Below are 14071 nucleotides of genomic sequence, written 5' to 3'. Positions count from 1 at the left end.
GGCAGTGATGGCCACCGATTTGGATGGATTAAAGAGAGAATTACACAAATTCAGGGAGGATACGGCTATCATTGGCTACTAGCCATGGTGGGTGTGCTCTGCCAACGCAGTCGGGGGCATATGCTTTTGAAAACCAGTTACAGGGAGCCGCAGGGGTAAGGAGAATGCTCTTGCACTCAGGTCCTGTTTGTGGGTTTCTCATAATGGGCACCTGGTTGGCCACTGTGAGAACAGGATGCTGGACTAGATGGGCCACTGGCCTGTCCCAACAGGCTCTGTTAGCGGTGACCTTCCAGAACCAGGTAGAACGTAATAGTCAGACGTACACAGGAGCGTAGTTAAACAGAACTTTATTTGCTGCTCACAAACAAGTCCTATAAACAGGTATAGACACTTAAGCGGCACAAGCACTTTCAGCAATACACTTCTCATCGACTTCTCTCCTCAAACCCCCCACACATGCTGCATTCTCTAGCCTAGTTTTATGGCCCTCCAGCAATTAGGGTTGAGTTCCTGCAGCTGTGTAATTGCTGCAACCTGAGCCTTGTTTCGGCTCTCTCATGACTCTTTAACTCTATGTTCCCCTGCATCCTTGGGGATCAAAACCTATGCTTCTTACTGCCTGTCAGCAAATGGTAACAGGCTCTTCTGATGTTCTTATGCCTTTGCTCAGAGGAAACCTTGAGCAAAACAGAGGACAGACAGAAGCATCCCCATGCCCTCCCAGTACCCTCCAATGTCAGCTGCAACATCGTAGAGGCCCTTTGAGTCCAGCTGAAACCAGGGCAGCCACTGAAGGGTGGAAGAAACAGCCTTGCAGAGCAACAGAGCAAACGCTTTTGCCTTCCCACCCTCCACAAGGTTCTCACACAAGCATCATCCTTCTCCGGCATTCTACATCTCCATCACCCTTCAGGCATTTCACTCCTGAAATGTCTGAAGCATCAATATTTATTTATTTATTTTATTTATTTATTTATTATTTATTAAAATAAATAAATATTACACTGACGATTGCACAGACCCTCCTTCTCAGGGTGGCCCACAGCACAGCTCAGCAGATCTGTACTTGGTCACTGCCAAAGAGAGCATCATCACTCTCTAAGTAGCAGAGCTTGGAAGTAACTCGTTAGAAATAACGAGTTACTTGTCATTTGTTACAATTTTGCATAACGAGTGGGTAACTTCGTTACATTTTGTATGTAACAGAACGAGTGGTAATTTCATTACTTTTGAGCTGCAAATGTAACTTTTTTGCATTACATTTGGACGTTACTGGGGGGAAAGCAGGGGAAATCATCTGCTGCTGTGATTGGTGGAATGGTGGAGGAAAGATATGTGCCTCAAACTGGGCTTCTGCGCTGTTTAGCTCTTCCCTCGTGCTCTATGGCATGAGGGAGGAAGTGGAGAGTCAGACAGAGCTGGAGGGCAAGGAGGAGTAGAAGGCAGAAGCAGCAGAATGGAAGTGAAGAGCTGTGGAGGTGAGTGTATGTGTTACCCTTTCCAGCCTACTCTCCCTGCCCCCCCACTCGTCCTGCCTCCCTCAGCCTGCTTGCCCGCCCCCTCTGCTCTTCCTGGCACCCCCTGCTTGTCCTGGCATCCCCTCCGCTTGTCCTTGCATCCCCTCCGCTTGTCCTTGCACCCTCTCTGCACCCCCTCCGCTTGTCCTTGCACCCTCTCTGCACCCCCTCCGCTTGTCCTTGCACCCTCTCTGCACCCCCTCCGCTTGTCCTTGCACCCTCTCTGCACCCCCTCCGCTTGTCCTTGCACCCTCTCTGCACCCCCTCCGCTTGTCCTTGCACCCTCTCTGCACCCCCTCCGCTTGTCCTTGCACCCTCTCTGCACCCCCTCCGCTTGTCCTTGCACCCTCTCTGCACCCCCTCCGCTTGTCCTTGCACCCTCTCTGCACCCCCTCCGCTTGTCCTTGCACCCTCTCTGCACCCCCTCCGCTTGTCCTTGCACCCTCTCTGCACCCCCTCCGCTTGTCCTTGCACCCTCTTTGCATCCCCTCCGCTTGTCCTTGCACCCTCTTTGCATCCCCTCCGCTTGTCCTTGCACCCTCTTTGCATCCCCTCCGCTTGTCCTTGCACCCTCTTTGCATCCCCTCCGCTTGTCCTTGCACCCTCTTTGCATCCCCTCCGCTTGTCCTTGCACCCTCTTTGCATCCCCTCCGCTTGTCCTTGCACCCTCTTTGCATCCCCTCCGCTTGTCCTTGCACCCTCTTTGCATCCCCTCCACTTGTCCTTGCACCCCTCCAGAGAGGGTGAAAATTGGGAACTGGCAAGAGACTAGGAGGTAGGTGCAGTCTCATACTGCTGTTTGTGTGTTTTGCTTCAGTTATGTGCCTCTCATAGAGCGACTCTCACTAGGCAGCAAGAGATGACTACCCCAAGCAACTAATTTGGGGCACCATGCAACAAATTATTAGCTATTTTAATTTTTGGTTGTTCTATATTTACTGTCAGGAAGAGGTACTTGTGAGATTTTCTGCCTCAAATGCCAACATAACTTTTCAAGCTATGGTACTATGACCTTGACTTGGGGGCAGGGCACCATTTACTCTTCTGCTTCAAGTAGCAAAATGTCTTGGGCTGCATGTGCTTGCAGTCATTTCACATACTGGACAACTAACATGGCTTTTTGGTGAAGGGCAAGAGAGAATAAGACTGTTATCTCAAAAACAGTTGTGCTTGAGGAAAAGATGGCAAACATATGTAGAACTGAACTTTTCTGCAATAATATAGACATTTGCATAGGGTATTTTTTTCTACTCATGGAATATTAAATCTTTAAGTCCTAAATCCTTTGTCATCCCCTCCCCCTTGCGCACACCCTTTACACTGTCTTTCTCCCTATGCATGTAGGTCAAAATGACAACTGGTGTAGTTTGGGAATTAATAGAACGAGAGCTGAATTACAACTCAAAAAAGAACTTCCCTGCTGGTGTCTGCTACTGATGTGGGGGGCATTTTGTTAGGGAGAAGTGATGAGAGGGGGTAATTTGCTGCTGAAACTTTTTATCTGCAATCCCTTCCCTGGCCACTTTTCCCTAGCTGATGGAGGTCAATAAGGAAAAACATGGGGCATTGCACTGGTAAAGTGGCAAGCATGGAAAACAGCCCCTTCCATCTATCTCCTGCTTCACCTACCCAAATGCACCCCAGCAAATGCTTTGCACATTGACAGCACACATTTAGTTGATTTTCTGGTATTTGCTGCTGAAAGTGTAGTTCCATGCTGGGTGCAGCTGGGACGTTCTGAGTTCATATCTTACCACAGCCATGAACTCGCTGGATGACCTTCTGGCCACACCCACGCCAGACATTTATGCCACTTTAAACAGTCATGACTTCCCCCAAAGAATCCTGGCAAGTGTAGTTTGTGACGGGTGCTGAGTGTTATTAGGAGACTCCTATTCTCCCGACAGAGCTCCAATGTCCAGAGTGGTTTAACAGTCAGCCCCTCTTCTCAGACAATTCTGTGGCTGGAGTTCTGTGGGGGGAATTGGCCTGTCAGGTGTGCTCTAACTTGGATTCCTGCATTGAGCAGGGGTGTGGACTCGATGACCTTAAAGGTTCCTTCCAACTCTACTATTCTATAATTTTCTGTTAGCTGAGACATCTCTCTCTCTCACACACACACTCACTCACTCACACAGCCACTGAGCATTTCATAACAGAGCATGCTCAGTACTCATTTGGGCTGTTCTGGGAGTCATCCCCTTTCTGTTTTCTCTCTCACTTTTTTGTATTCTGCAACACTTGGGGTTCCCTCTTGCCCACTAATACTCCTTATTATGTGTGGTATGGATGGTGATACCATGGCTACATAAGCAACAACACTTCCAGCCTGAGCTTCAGAAATAGAGGGAATGACACTCTGACCAGTTTAAGTGGTTAGTATTTAAATCTGATTGGAAACTGTTCAGTTTGACACAAGGTGGCTATTAAGCATGACCTAAAAGCTGCAATTCCAAGCATACTTACTTGGAAGTAATTCCCATAGCAGTAAATAGGATTTACTTCTGGGAGTATAGAATCAATCCGTAAGAGTCTCCCAGTAGACACCATACATGTAAGCACATGGCTTTGAAATCTGAATTTCACATATACGCTCATGGGGTCTGAACTGGCGGTGACCGACCAGGAGAGAGACCTCGCGGTTGTAGTGGACAGCACGATGAAAATGTCGACCCAGTGTGCGGCAGCTGTGAAAAAGGCAAATTCCATGCTAGCAATAATTAGGAAAGGTATTGAAAATAAAACAGCCGATATCATAATGCCGTTGTATAAATCTATGCTGCGGCCGCATTTGGAATACTGTGTACAGTTCTGGTCGCCTCATCTCAAAAAGGATATTATAGAGTTGGAAAAGGTTCAGAAGAGGGCAACCAGAATGATCAAGGGGATGGAGCGACTCCCTTACGAGGAAAGGTTGCAGCATTTGGGGCTTTTTAGTTTAGAGAAAAGGCGGGTGAGAGGAGACATGATAGAAGTGTATAAAATTATGCATGGCATTGAGAAAGTGGATAGAGAAAAGTTCTTCTCCCTCTCTCATAATACTAGAACTCGTGGACATTCAAAGAAGCTGAATGTTGGAAGATTCAGGACAGACAAAAGGAAGTACTTCTTTACTCAGCGCATAGTTAAACTATGGAATTTGCTCCCACAAGATGCAGTAATGGCCACCAGCTTGGATGGCTTTAAAAGAAGATTAGACAAATTCATGGAGGACAGGGCTATCAATGGCTACTAGCTGTGATGGCTGTGCTGTGCCACCCTAGTCAGAGGCAGCATGCTTCTGAAAACCAGTTGCTGGAAGCCTCAGGAGGGGAGAGTGTTCTTGCACTCGGGTCCTGCTTGCGGGCTTCCCCCAGGCACCTGGTTGGCCACTGTGAGAACAGGATGCTGGACTAGATGGGCCACTGGCCTGATCCAGCAGGCTCTTCTTATGTTCTTATGTTCTTATGCTTTTCCCCAAGAATCTTGGGGACTGTAGTTTACTCCTCACAGAGCTACAATACCCAGCACCCGTAACAAACTACAGTTCCCAGGATTCTTTTTTGGGGTGGTGGTGGAAATGTGCTTTAAATCTGTCATGTGTATGCAACTTTGGTGAGATAATAGCTGAAGGTAATCAGCCCAAAATGATAACAAATAATCAGTAGGCATTCCCAAAAGACATTCAAACAGTGGATAAAAAAAAGTGAGAATTACAGAGGCAAACACAGAATGCAGTTAAGCAATAAAGTAATCCAAGAGAGAGGAGACACCTTTGTCTCTGCTCTCTCCCTCCTGAGCCAGGAGGGCAACTCCCAAACCTGAGTGTTGCACCTCCAAGTTAGTTAGAACTAGGTATGCCTTTCCTATCTACTATGTATTTCTATAAATAAAACAGCTTTTCTTATTTTACTAAGTCTTAAGTCTCAGTGATCTCAGTGCAGGGTAAAAGCCTGCCACTTAGGTAAATGCAAACATTGGTGCACACACATCTCAGACTGTTGACAATCTCTGCTAATATCTATACAAATTTACATAACATGCATCACCTGAACTCACATGATCTAGAGTTACCTTAGATCTTGCAATATTTGCAAATGAGAAGCAATAGGGTTTTATATTAGTTCTGATTGTCTATTGGGCTATCATAGGGTATTTTTTGCCTTTTCTATGGCAAGAACTCCAACTTCAGTGGAATTTATGTGATGTGTTCTAACCATTTGAATGTGGCTAATGAATCCTTTATTCTTTCATCAGAACTTTAGCAGTAGTACTAAAATACTAATAAAAAAGGGAAAGAGAAAAAATACTTTACATACATCATTCAGCTGTATTGTGTCAGCTCTACACTGCATCCGCAGTGTCAGGGGGGCTGGAAATTCCTGGGTCTCTGGCAGGGAAGGAAAGTCCTTAGCCAGCAGTCGGGTTGTAAATCTGCCAGGCCTATCCGAAGCGTACTTGCCGAGTCAGAAGTCCAGAAGCGAGGTCAGTGGAGGTCCGGGATCAATTGCCAAGGAGGTCAGTCAAAGAGATGCTGCGGGGAAACTAGGTCTACACAAAGCCACGCCTGACGTTGCAGTCAGCAACAAGCTGCAGCCAAGGTGTGCCTTATAAAGAGCAGGATGGACAGCAGGTGTGAGCCCTCAGCGTTTGGGCCTTAAGGAGACAGGCCTGCCTCTCTTCTGCCTGACCTTCTGCTGTCTACGTTCTGCAGGTGAGGGGGGAGTATCCTGTTCACTGTCTGTGTCTGGCTGCAGGGCCTCTGCTGTCCCTGGGGTGCTCTGCAGCTGAGGGGCAGAAGGAGCTGGATTCTCAGGAGGCTCCTCCGTGTCTCCTGCTGCTCCTGGGTCTGCTGCTGTTACTCCCGAGTTGTCCTCATCTGAGGAGTCCTCTGATGGGGCCATGACATATTGTTAATTATAGATATAGATATAAAGGATAAATGGCATTTTGTCAAAAGTATTTTTGCCTACATTTTATACCTCCTCCTTGGTTTTCCAAGCTTGGCATGGAATGCTTGTCATACAGAATTAATTTGAAATGCTGCATTATCATAATCATCTTCTTCAAAATAAAAAAAAAATGTACTGCCTTCAAGTTGATTCCGACTTATGGTGACCCTATGAATAGGGTTTTCATGGGAGGCAGTGACTGGCCCAAGGTCACCCAGTGAGCTTCATGGCTATGTGGGGATTCAAACCCTTCTACTACCCCCTGGTGTGTGTGTTTAGTTTTAATATTGTTTTAGGCTACTTAGATGTGAAGCAGCCAAGGCCAGCACCTTGTAGGCATTTTTTTAAAAAAAGTAACTGAAATGTAATTGTAGTGATTACTTTTGAAAAAAAGTAAAGTAATCAGTTACTTTCAGAGCAATTGTAATTGTAACTGTAATTACTGCCTTTTTGGCCAAGTAATTGTAACTGTAATTTATTACTTTTTAAAAGTAATCTTCCAAGCTCTGCTAAGTAGTTCCAAGCCAAAGAACTGGAGGCTGAATGTGCACCCCAAGAGGCAGCACATCAGCCATATGGGACTGCCTTGCCCCACTTCCATGGAGTCTGGCCACGGAGGGCCCTTCAGCAGAGAGTTAGGTTGCCAAGATGCTTTTTCATCTTCCTTTTAAAACTCATTTGGCTTCACCTTGAGGAAAGGCCCAAGCTCAGCAGCAGAGGACCTGCTTGGCATGTAGAAGGTCGCAGGCTCCATCTGCAGCATCTCCAGGTCCCCCGTCTGAAATCCTGCAGATCTGCTGCCAGTCAGTGTTGGCCAAGCTAGCTGGACCAAAGGCCTGACTTGGTATAAAGCAGCTTCCTGCAGCAAGAACATGGATCTTCTTTGCATTTCAGCACCAGGATATGCACCACTCAACCGAGGAGGCACCTTGCAGATTTAATGCTGACGCTGGAGAGAAGGAGCAGGAACTGGACCCAGGTTTTCCATGTGAAGCACCTTCCTGTGCCCTCAACAACAGTTACAAGTGAGAGCCCCAAATGCGCCTTTTCTCAATGAGAAGTCCACATAAACAGGAACATGTTTCACTCTGCACTGACCCTCATCGCTGCAGAGTCAGACACAGCAGGCTCTGACTTGCAAGATTCCTACAGCTTGTCCAGAGAACAGGAGCCGCCTACCAGCTTCCTTCATGAGGGTATTTAATTGGGGAAGGGGTATATGGAAAGACAGAGGGACATCTGCAGGCCTCTTCCATATCTGCACCAAGACGGTGATGCAGCCACTTCTGCACAAGGTTATTCTCTCTGCTCTCCCACGAAGAGGCTGCCCCTAAGCCATCAGCGTGCCCCACCTGTTGAGCTGCCGCCCTGTGCAGCCTTCTTCAGCAGAGGACTGGTGTGGCTGCATTAGCGGTGCCTCGTTGGCTCTATGCCCTCATGCAGCCCCTTGCCCTCAGCACTGTCCACCTCATGCCTGGCATGCCCTCCCCTCCCCACACACACTGCCAATTAACCATGAAAGCATTCGGGGAATAAGAGGCTGGAGGAAATGTGCTACTTGCAGGCAGGGAACAATCAAAATTAGGTATATTTGGAATGTGCAGCCACAAAAAGCCCACACAGGCAGCCAAGCAAGGAAGTGAGGGAGGTGGAAGCAGCCCATTCACCCACATTCAGCTGCAGCACAGCAAGGACCGGCAGAGGGTGGGCAGGGCCCAGAGGGCAGAGCCTGCCAAACCCATCCAGGTCACCAAGGAGGCCCACACACAAGAGGTGTGGGAAGTGCTGGCAGGAACACAAAGGACAATGGTCTTTCAAGGTGGACAGACTGGTGGGAAATGAGAGGCTTCCAACCCTCAGCTCCTTGCTCAGCACATCTATGAAAGGCAAGTCTTCAAAGCCCCAAAACAAGAGAGATAAGGCGGCAACACAAAGATTTGAGGGGGGTTCATGCACTTCCCATCTTCTAAGCAGTTTTTTAAAGACAAACAAAAAGCAAAACGGATGAATGCGAGTTCTGATGTTTCAGTGTGACAAGTCGCAAGTTTAGGAAGACAGCAATCCAAAGCAGCAAGAAAGGCTGGCGATGCTGCAGCAGGCAGAAATGGCTTCACAGGAAAGCACACACACCCTCTTTCCAAAAAGCAGCAAGCCCACAGGCACCCTTGCAGGAAGCTTGGGCAACTCTTCACCTCTCTTCAGAGCAGCCTGCTGCCAGCACATGGGGGACTCTTATCCACTGACCCACATTTGTGGATGAGCACAAAGCAAGACGCTGGGGAGGGCTGTCCTGTACTGCCCAGGTAACACCCTTCTCTGCCCCTCACACAAATCCTCTGGCTCATACAGAGGACCAGGAAAGGGGGGGCAGGTTGGGAACACTCCCCATTTCCAAAGAGCCTACAGTTCAGCACAAGGCTGATGCTTTTCCTCCGCTTACTTCAGGCACTGACACACTGTCAGAGGCAAGTGTCTCCCTGGGAACGTCTGAGCACCCTCCAGCCCAGCAAGAGGGAAGGAATCCACCCATCACTTTGCGCTATCTACAGAGCACCTTGAGCCGGAGTCCCTGCCCCCCATCTTCTGGAAGGCTGGAGTCACTCATCTACCCTGCGCTGAGTTGGGAAAGATTTGTGCCATTTCCAAGTGTATCTGATCTAATGGAGCAACAGCCTCCCCCTCCCAGCCCCGAGAAAAGGGATCCGCCTCTTGCATTGCGCTGTGCAAGCGTCTTACGGGGCAAACATCTACATCACTTCTAAGCATGCCTCAGCCCCTGGTATGCTATGAGAGGCTGACCAGCCCACACATCACCTCCTCTGTGCAGGGCAGCAGACTGGGAAGAGGGGAGAAAAGGTGTCAGTTAGGGGTCACCACGATTTGTGGACAGAAATCCACCCAGCAGAAAGACAAACAGCTGCCCCCTCTGCCATGCAACCAGCAGACAAGTCCGCTTGCATGAGCAAAACACAGACTCCATCATTCTCCCAAGTTGCAAGGAGAATTGCACCACCCACTGGTTACAGACGTGCAATAAAAATGTGGGGTTCTTTGAAGAATATAGGAAAGACAAATCAAAGCCCACAATCAAGACTGTTCCGTCAAAACAGCAACTCCCAAAGGAGCCCTCCAGAAGTGTTATTCGTGTCTAACTATGGCCAACATAATCAGGCAAAAAGGAGGACCAGCTGGAAAAGAGGCACCAACATCTCTCAAAGCAACCAAGTTTCATTTACTAAACCCAGGGAAATATATTCTGCCCAGTTTTTTAAACAGAAAGCCTTCTGAACCATTTATGCAGCCAGTAATGACTTTCTCCATTTTCCTGAAATACCTGTTATGAGGTGCATCAGTAACTGGGTTCTTTCTGCTCCAAGGGATGTGGAAGGCAGAGGCTGCCAGAGGCCAAGAGGCGCTCAAACGCTGCAAGGCCATGCAAGGCTGTGTGGGCCGGGCTCCCCTTGTACACAGGAGCGTGGGGAAGGAGCACAGAGGGCTGCCTCCGGAGCGAGTCCATGGCGCCCCAGGGAGAGGGCTGGAGGCCCCGAGATGTCCTTCTCCAGCATGGGAGCAGCAGCAGCAACAGCTGGTATCTCTCGTGCCTCCCTGCGGCAGGTCGGCAAGAAGGGAGCCCCAAACCCACCTCAGACACCCACCCCGGCCCTTGAGTAAGGGTCTCTTGCTTCCATCATTGCGGCTTCCGCATCTCTTGCACCTGAAACTGACACGCGAAGTCTATCGCTCTGTCTGCCACAGACGCACCAGCGAAGGCCTGCAATAGCTCCCTCTGCCTGCTGCAGCTCAGTGATAGAAAATCCGTTTGCAAGGAGAAGCTTCCGGGCCTCCGCCCCCATCCTCTCCGGGTAGAGCTGGGAAGATACCCCCGGGAAACCCTAGAGGTGCGCTGCCAGTCAGTGCAGACACTACTGAGCCAGGTGGTTGCTGGTCTGACAGTCTCATACCAGCGTCGACTGAATGGCACTGCGCTGAGCCTTCCCGTATCCCCGAGAGGGCCTGGGTTCGGTTCGGCACCGGAGCCGCTCCTAGCCCAGGAGATCCATCTGCAAAGGGCAGCGAGAAAACGGGGCGCGCTACAACCGGTCCCTGCAGGAAGCTGCTCCCCAGGAGAGCCGCCCACGAGCTCGCCAAGGGGCCACTGGGGCTGGGCTGGCACCGGCCAAAGGCCACAGACACAGCAGCTGACAGAGCGCCCGACGGAGAGGGCAGCCGCCCAAGTTGCCTGCAGGCGCCTGTCTCCTCTCGGGGGCTGCTCGCTTCTTGCCCGGGGAAGATGCTGCGGCCCAAGACGCAGCAAGGCCGCGGCGAGGAAAGGCCTCTGGCGGCTTCTCGCTCTCCCTCCCTGTCTCCCTCCCCCCATCGGGCTCCACCTTCGGGACCCTCGCAAGGTGAACCGGCGGTTCTAGGGCCAGAACCGTCATGCCGCCGCCATCGTAAGCGGGAGCCCCGACTTCCGCGGGCTGAGAGGGCCGCGCCACACCCAGAACCCCACCCTGGAGTCAGGCAGCGGCTGCTTCGGCCCCAGAGGAGAAGAGCAGCAGCGCCCCCGCCCCCCTCCGACAAACGGCTGCTCGCTTCTTCCCCCTGCGGCCCTTTCGGGGCCCTCGAGGCTTCGCGAGCAAGAACGGCGGCGAGAAAGGCCTGCCACAGCCGGCAGGGGCGTCTCCCCGGAGCCCGCGGCGCATTTCCAGGCGGCTCTGGCATGTGGGAATCGCCAGACCCGCGAGCGCCGCAGAGAATCTGCGTCCACGAGGGCCGGGGCCAGGGAAGAGGGCGCAGCCTTGGCAGGGGAGCCCTGCGATCCCCCCCCCCCTTAGAGATCTCTCCGGCAACCAAGGGCCGTGATTCCCTCTCCGCCAGGGGCGCGCAGTTCCCGGGCCTTTGGTCGAAACGCCCTGGGACTCGGGGAGGGGTTCGGTGGATTAAGCGCAGCCTGCGGAAGGCTTTGCGACGGGCGGCTGGAAAAAAACGCGGCGGTCCCGTATCCCTCCACCGGGAGGTCCTTAGGGGCGAAAGGCCCGGCCCACACGGCAAACGTCAGTCAGGCGGCGCAGGTGGAGCCCGCCAGAACCCTCAGGTCGGCGCTGCTGGCATCCCACCCCCAGCGGGAGAGGGTCGCTTGTCCCAGGGTGCATGGTCCCAGCGCCAAGGGCCGGAGAGAGCCCCACCAGACCCAAGCCATCAAAATCTGGCCTTAGCCCACCTTTGATACCATTTTTGCTTGATTGTGAAACGATGTTAGGAGGAATTGCTTCATGAGGTTGATAATAATTCTATAGCAACCCCAGATGTGTTGTATTTAAGTTTGGAACCGCAGATATAAATTATGTGTACGTCTTTTAGATCTGAGAGAAGTATGGAGGTTTTGCATTCCTGGTCTTTTTACATTTAAAAAATGCTGCATGTGTGTATTTGGTTGCCTACTCTGAGAACAGGATGCTGGACTACATGGACCTTTCGCCTGATCTAGCAGGCTCTTCCTGCAATTATTATAAGATGTACTGTTTATACAAAGGATACCCATTGTGGAATAATAATAATAAAGTAATAATAATAATAATATTTCCATTTATAGATAACTTACTATCTAAAAGATCTCAAAACAATTTACAATAGAATACAAAAGGCACAATAAAAAACATATCAAATTAATTTACAAGGCAAAATACATAAACAATATCCATATACATAAACACTTACACACAGTATAAAAGTCAGGGTTCACCAAGGGAAGCCCATAAGGCGCCCTCCCCACTCTATGAAAGTGTCAGAAAACTGAAATTATGTTGACCATGGAGGAGGGTGACAAGCAGGTAAAATTGCCTTATTAAATACAGAGAGCCTTTACTGGTGAAGCAGGTGCATTCTGTGCATGCTCAGGCCATTTATCTCCGAGGCTCAGAATTCCTACTCACCACCTCTCCTCTGCTCAAGGCTGTGGGCGCCGGCTATGGTTTGTGAGGAGGAGTTGGGGGTGCTTAGGCTGCATCACAGTTCAGGTATAATACTGCCTGCACATTTTCCTTTTTGGTCAGCCAATTGACAAGAACCTCCTTGTCTTTCTACCTTTAAAAAATAAGCACACCACAAGATCTGGAGACTGAACTATAAATCGTCCTCTCTATTACTGGCTCATTGTGTGGCGCTGGGTACATTACTCTGGTATCCTCTCAATGAAAGGGGTAGCCAACTAGCCATGGCCTTCAGCGGACATGAAACAATAGTCAAGTAGCACTTTAGAGATGGTACATAGGAACAGAACTGCAAGCCACGAAAAATACAAAAAAATGCCCCAACGTAGAAAATGTATTAAAAGGCTGAATTTTGGCTAGACAGTTTCATAAAATACAGAATGGGGGGGGGGACTATGAAATTGAATTATTTGCACAAACCGCCAGATTCCAACCATAAAATATTTGACCACTAGATTTCCCACTAGCCAGGAAAATTTGCTGCCTGAAGCGAGCCTAAAACCACTAAATTTAGTGGGGAAATCACTAAATTGGCCACAGTGGTCGGCGCTTGATCTGGTTCCATTAGCGAGGAGGCTCCAACCCAGCGGCCGTCATGACGGTGCAGATTTAGGCGGGGGAAGAGGGGACCCACCAGCAGCATCCACAACCCAGGCGTGAACCCCACCACGACGGCAAGGCCCCACTCCGACCCTCCCTCTTACCTGGCCAGAGGGCCTGCTCCGCGGCTCTGCCGCCGCTGCCTGCCGCCCCTACGCTCCCGGCGGTGAAGCTGGCCATGCGTCCGGCGGGGACTGAGCCGCCGCCTCCGCCTCCTCCTGCCCGCCTGCCTGCCTACCGTCTGCGCGGCGCGCATCAGCCAGTCAGCAGGGCAGGCGGCTTCCCCACCCGCGCGCAGCGCCTGCCTGCCGCCCGCGCCTCACTCTCCAGCGCCGGAGCCGGAGCGCGCCTCGACTGGCGGCGGCGAAAGTGACGGCGGTGGCTCCGCCCCTGGTTCCCCCCCCCGCCCGGTTCCCCCCCCCCGCCCGATCGCCACAGCGGAGCAGCAGCCCGCGGATAGCCGCTGGGGGGAGCCTGTCCGCCACCCGGAAGGCGGGACTGCCGGGGCGGTGCTTCCCAGACAGGCAGCCAGAGCCGCTGCAGGCCGGGCAGGCGTCAGTCTCCTCGGCCGGTTGCGAAGGCGGCCTAGGCAGCACCTACCGCTTCTGTAATTGGGGACCCTCCTCCGGGAGCGCACCGGCGATAGGGTCTGCGCGGCCGCCGTCCGACCCCGCCCTCGTCCCCCTACCGTCCCCCGCCAGTTCCTTGGGGCTATCTTGGCCCTGACACGCCTCCCTGGGCACAGGCACCTGGCCAGATCCCGAGGGCAGGTCGGTGTGGGCATTTCTGGGCACTTGGGTTGACGCTTTCGACGCTTTGTCGTCGCTGTTTTTAGCTGAAATCGGGGAGCCGAGGATTTTTGAATAAATGAGGGCGGAATCCTACAGAGATCAGCCCCCCTGGGAGGAGGGTCGCCCGAGCGCTCCCCCACCGTTGTGCCTGGGGTCCCACAGACCTCATTTGCCCTGAGCTGAGATCACCTAGCCCGGTGGAAGAGACATTCTCTGGCTTCCCTAATGGCCTACGAGAA

General features: G+C 51.4%; 1 protein-coding gene across 20 annotated transcripts in view; it reads right to left on the bottom strand.

The window, feature by feature from the left end:
- LOC133370426 (leucine-rich repeat and fibronectin type III domain-containing protein 1-like protein) overlaps positions 1-13416 on the bottom strand; it is a 68291-nt gene extending 54875 nt beyond the window's left edge. For 17 of the 20 annotated variants that reach the window (XM_061596736.1, XM_061596724.1, XM_061596735.1 and 14 more), the window contains exon 1: positions 13146-13416. The gene's annotated coding sequence lies outside the window, so the exon portion shown is untranslated. Of the gene's footprint in view, positions 1-9785; positions 10083-10107; positions 10775-13145 lie in introns of those variants that run through there. The other 3 variants (XM_061596729.1, XM_061596732.1, XM_061596731.1) reach the window with 2 other exon arrangements.
- Between the last annotated feature and the right edge of the window lie 655 nt (positions 13417-14071).

This window comes from Rhineura floridana, chromosome 15 (genome assembly GCF_030035675.1).
Source record: "Rhineura floridana isolate rRhiFlo1 chromosome 15, rRhiFlo1.hap2, whole genome shotgun sequence".
Lineage (NCBI taxonomy): Eukaryota > Metazoa > Chordata > Lepidosauria > Squamata > Rhineuridae > Rhineura > Rhineura floridana.
Note: the sequence above shows the minus strand (reverse complement) of the source record. Positions and strands in the feature narration are given on the sequence as shown.